We start from the raw sequence: 5830 nt of genomic DNA, 5'->3' as shown, positions 1-5830 counted from the left end.
CTCACTTTCCTCATCTGTAAAAAATCGTTGATATCATTTACCCGGTGGTTTTGATGTGAGAATGAGAGTATCTAATCTACATACAATACCGAGCATCACATTAGACATAGATTGAGTGATTGACATGTGTTCATTCTACTTAATTCTATTTCTTCCTATGGGGTTCAGTAACTGTTGCTCAGATCCTATCTTACCTGACCTTCTGCCTTGACAATCCTCTCTCTAAAACACTTTCCTCCTTGGTTTTAATGAATTTCAATCTCCTTTAATCTTTTCCATCTTCCCTTTCCTCCTCTTCAAAAACAACTCCAGAATCTTCTCTGAATATTTTCGTTAAGCAGTCTTCACCATTCCAGTATATTAAATGATTATCTCTACATAGTTTTATGGTTTTATCTCTAGAGTTCCATTTCTGAGCTTTATTCTGAGCATTGGTCTACAGTATCCAAGATATGAATAACTGAATTAACTACAAGCCCTCACCATACATACACAGTCTATTATACACAGTCTGTCCCTTCTCCTTCATCACTAATCACATCTGACCTAGCTCTCTGTTATCATTTTGATGTCATTTTCATTTTTTCATACTGTAGTAGAAAGAATAGTGGTCCTCCAAAGATGTCTGTGTCCTAATCTCTAGAAATTGTAAATGTGTTACCTTACATTGCAAAGAGATTTTGTAGATATGATTAAGTTAAAGATCTGGAGATGGGAAAATTATCCTGGATTATCCAGGTGGGCACAATATAATCACAAGAGCTGGAAGGTCATAGTCACTGAGAAGATACTACAACAGAATCAGAGGTTGGGAAAATGCACTTAAAGATGGAAGAAAGAACCATGAGCCAATGAGTTCAGGCAGCCTCCAGAAGCTAGAAAAGGCAAGGAAATGGATTACCTCCTGAGAGCCTCCTGAAGGAACACACCTCTGTCAACACCTTGATCACAGCCTGTAAATGCATTTTGGATTTCTGTCATCTAGAACTGTAAGATAATAAATTCCAGTTAAGTCAATAAGTTGGTAGCTTGTTACCCAGCATTGGGAATTTTTTTTTTTTTTTTTTTAGCCTAAATGCTGTTTATTGAAAAGAGCAGAGAAGAGAGAGTACACGCCCCCTAGGGACAGGATGGAATAAAACAAGCAGTGCAAGTCCACCTCCTGCTCAGCATATTCTCTTGTTGCCCCACCGGGCTATCTTGTTGACAGGCATCTTCAGGAAGCAGTCAGACTGCATGTAGTTAGCTATCTTCTGCAAAGCCTGAAAACGGCACATGAAAGCCTTCAGATTTGGAAATTCATCCAGGCACTTGAGCTCAAACATACTGTTCTGATCTAAGACATCATAGGTAGGGAAATCCACAAAGGTGAGTTTTTCTCCTGCAAACCATGAGAATTTCCCCAGGAACAAGGAGAACTGTTTCAGCTGTCCAGGTAGCTGTTCCAAGTACTGAGGCTTCAGTTTGTCAAGGTCAGGGCTATAGCACAGTCATATCAGCCGCATGCAGAAATCCATTATTTGGTTCTCCGGATGTCCACACGAATCTTTTCTTCTTCAGTCTCACCACACATATTGTGCTTGCGAGTGATGTAGTGCAAGATAGCATTGCTCTGGGTAATCTTGTTCTTACCATCCATGAGGTAGGGCAAGTTAGGAAAGTCCAGGTCGAGCTTGAATTTCACATCCAGCCATTGGCTTCTATCAGGGTTGGGAGCTTCCCTACACGTGTTCTGTTTCTCCTCATAGGATGTATCAGTGAACTCTAGGAGCATGCGGATGTTGTGCGCCAACCTGCGAATATCCCAGTTACCTAGAACCATGGTCGACTTAGACAACGACATGCTGATGTTGTTTCCGTGCTTTCCAGGACTGGGAGTCAGCACTGGGAAATTAATACACAGACAACAACAAATACCAAGACATTCTGAATTTGCTACCTTTATGTATCTTGCTTGTTACTATTCAAAAGTCCGTAACATTGCTCTATTTGAGGAGTTCATTTACTAGAATGTATTGTCCCAACTTCATCATGAAGTCCCATCAAAGTGTCAGTTGCACTGCCACTAGTTACCAAAACATTTGTATTGATCTTCTTTTTTCCCAGAGCAATCTTTTTCAAAGAGTTGCATACATGCAAATAATGAAAATTAAGCGATTTTAGTTTTTTTCAGATGACTATCTTAAAATTTTTCCTAATTATGCATTTATTTCATATATTAGAAAATATAACAAAATCATTATATTTGTGCCATAGACTGAATGTTTGTGTCCCTCTAAAATGTATATGTTGATATCTCACCTCCAATATGATGGTATTTAGAGGTGGGCCCTTTAGGCGGTGATAGGTTTTGAGGCTGGAGCCCTCATGAATGGGATTAGGGTCTATAAAATAAATTCCACAGACCTTCACCCTTTCTATCATGTGGAGACATAGTGAGATGACAGCAGGAAATGAGCTGTCATTAGACACCAAGTCTGCTGTCATCTTGGTCTTGGACTTCCCAACTTCCAATACTGAGAGAAATATGTTTGAAAATATTTGTTGTTTAAACCACCCAGTTTACAGTATATTTGTTATAGCAACCTAAAGGAACTAAGACAATCTATGATTTCACAGATTTTTATAGGAAATGGGGTCTAAAAAATAATGATAATATTAAATTGGGAACAGAACAACTGACATTCAGGTAAAGCTAAATTGCAAAGAACTTAGGCAAATGCCATAGGTTTGGAAAATATTAGAATGAAAGGTTAAGCTCAAATGGGTGATACATGCAACAAATGAATCATTGAACACTATATCAAGGGCTAATGATGTACTATATGTTGGTTAATTGATCTTAATAAAAAGAAAAAATTTTAAAATTAAAAAAAAGAAAAGTTAAGCTCAAATTGTTTCTCAGGAGCTCAACTACATAATGCAACATAATATTGTTACAAATGAGAAGTGTTCCTCTTAAATTTTAAAGACTTTGACTTTTAGAAATGATAATCTTTTATGAGTGACTAGACTATCAGTAATTGTTGATAATTTTGACAAAGGATATAATTACCCAAAATTAAAGAACCTCTAAAATACAAATTTCCTATAATAAGACTTGTAGTAGCTTTAGGGTTTTTTATAGTTTTAAACTTTAATACATAAATAGTCATTGCTAATTATTCTCATTTAGTAAAAAAGAAAAAAAAATCCCTAACAATACAGGTTCCCTAGACCCTACTGCAGGCCTACTGTAGGTGAAGGTTGTGGGCACTTCTCTATTTGTAACAAGTTCACCAGATAAATTTTTATGATCAGAGAAGTGTGAGATACTGGACTGTGGGAACAATCACAAAAAGACCTGTTACTTTTCTATCAAGTATACTTGCCAAGTAGATAGTTTCTATATCAATAAAAGCACTGCACTTTCCTTAACAGTCTCATGCAAATATTGAAGATTTACAAATATGTAAAATTTTCCAAACTTAAGACTTTTAAAATAAATAAGAGCAGGAAACATTAGTATTTATTTATTGATTTCTATTTCCCAGTTTGAAAACAAAGTTATAATTACTCTCTCTCTTAAATGAAGTGAGTGAAGTATTTTACAGGTTGCAGAGGGGAACTCTGATGAATCTTGCTCAAATCATATTGTATTCATTCAGTACTAATTACAAGGATATGGTGACTATGAGTCAAGATAATGATGATGTAATATCATCTCCACTGAACATTTTAACACACAGTATTATTAACTGAGAAGTAGTTAAGGATTGTGAAAATTTTTGAAAAGGTCATTGTGCTTTTCTCTTTTAGGACAAAAAAATGCTGAACATACAATTCAAATGAATTGCATTTCAAAACTTGCAACTTTCTTTTAATTTTCTTTAAAAAATAAAGCATCATTCTTTCTCTTTACTATAATAATAAAATTATAAGTAAGTGCATTACTTAGAATTAGGAATGCATTTTCAATATAAATAATTTTATACAGACTATGTTTCTAAACTTTTCCAGACTACTAAATAAATGATTATAGATTCTATATCATTGATAAAATTTCCAATGTAAAAAAGAAAAAAGGTTAGATAACAAATTTAAACTGAAAATCTGACTATAAACTAGATTTTTTACCTTTGTCATGAATGTTGGTACTGAAACATAAATTTAATTAGAAAAGAATGAGAAGCAAGATGAAGATTTTAGAAGGGAACTTGTGGGCATTTTCAATGGCTTTAGAAGTTGGTGTTTTGTATACTTTATAATCCCTAATTTCATTTCTAGACATAAATTTGCTTTATCTTTATGCAGCATTTCTCATACACTTTTCAACAAATCATAGATGATGAGAAAGAGGAGGACCACTAGTCTCCATGGATAATTATATTGAAAGGGAAATTGAGGATTCATTCTTTTTTAGCTTTTTAGCAATCTTTAATATCTTTTTTTCACTATTTTTAGATTTTATTTATATTCAAGTTAGTTAACATATAGTGTATTATTAGTTTTAGGAGTAGAATTTATTGATTCATTAGTTGCATTTAAGACCCATCAAGTGCCTTCCTTAATGCCCCTCACCCAATTTCCCCTTTTCCCCCACCCACCTCCCTTCCAGTAACCCTCAGTTTGTTCCCTATAGTTAAGAGTCTCTTATGGTTTGCCTCCCTCTCTTTTTATCTTATTTTATTTTTTCCTTCCCTTCCCCTATGTTCATCAGTTTTGTTTACAAAATATTGGAAATTCAGTATCCTTTGAACAAAATTATTTTAAACTCAGAATAAATGACAAAGTTATACTTTTCTAAGTCATTCTCATACACTAAACAAGTAGTCTTACTAGTTTAAAAAGAATTCTGTATCAAAGTTATCACTTTGTTTACTTGTTCTTTCTATTGCTAGAAAATTAACAATAACTTTTAGTAAGTTCCTATCAATGAAATTAGTTTTTTAAAAAGATTTTTTAAGTAAAAAGAATAATTTTATGTTGTCTCAAAGGATAATTTAGATGTACTGCTAGTGATTTGGGGTTAGTTTCAACCTCTTTGTACTTTCTCTTTCCAAGCACATATGCTAATAAGTTCCCAGCAATATTGTAAAGATAAACTGAAAGACTTTGCATAAACGAAATGGCATATAAATGCAAACTAATAGCACTAATGTATGTTATAATTATATATAGAATCTTCCAACGTGAAGCACTGTCTTAAGTTAGGATACATTCCCCGGGGTAAGATAAGGATGAAAGAGTTCACAAAAGGACGCATAAGATGATTAAAGTAGAATGAAACTTACACATATACAAAAGGAAAGTGGGGAAGTTAAGATTATTTAGCCTGGAAATGTGAAGAGATAGAGTGAATATAATTGAGTTATTTAAGATTTTGAAGTGTATAGTAAAATTGATAAGATCCTTTTTTATATGCTATTCCATAATACAAGAAGGAGAGATCACTCAAAAACTAATGGAAGGTTAATTTAAAAGGAACTAAAGGAAATGCTTAATCTTTGCATAGTGTAAAGTCAAACCACATAATTCAATACCTTAGAAGATAATAGATTAAAATACAGAGGCTACACTTTAAATATAGAAAAAAATGAACATATTTTAGCCAAAGCAATTTTCCACATTAAATGGAGAAAAATCAAAACATATGTCCAATGTAATTAAATGATGACCATCAGTATTAGTAATATGGTTATTCTACTCACAATTTAAGTATGGAATTAGCAATGGACAAAAAAGAATGTTGAATTTTTATCACTCTAGAATCATTTGTAATTTTATTTTCAAGGAGGAAATCATTGAACCTGTCTATCCTTCATCACTGCCACACTCCATATTCATTACA

The 5830-nt window shown here is 33.4% G+C and overlaps 1 pseudogene; it reads right to left on the bottom strand.

Moving 5' to 3' along the window:
- Nucleotides 1–716: 716 nt before the first annotated feature.
- LOC102746621 (glutathione S-transferase Mu 3 pseudogene) lies at nucleotides 717–1887 on the bottom strand (annotated as a pseudogene).
- Nucleotides 1888–5830: the final 3943 nt, after the last annotated feature.

This window comes from Leptonychotes weddellii, chromosome 8 (genome assembly GCF_054177405.1).
Source record: "Leptonychotes weddellii isolate Sample4059 chromosome 8, ASM5417740v2, whole genome shotgun sequence".
In the NCBI taxonomy this organism is placed as follows: Eukaryota; Metazoa; Chordata; class Mammalia; order Carnivora; family Phocidae; genus Leptonychotes; species Leptonychotes weddellii.
The sequence above is the reverse complement of the archived record's forward strand: the minus strand, read 5'-3'. Positions and strand labels throughout refer to the sequence as shown.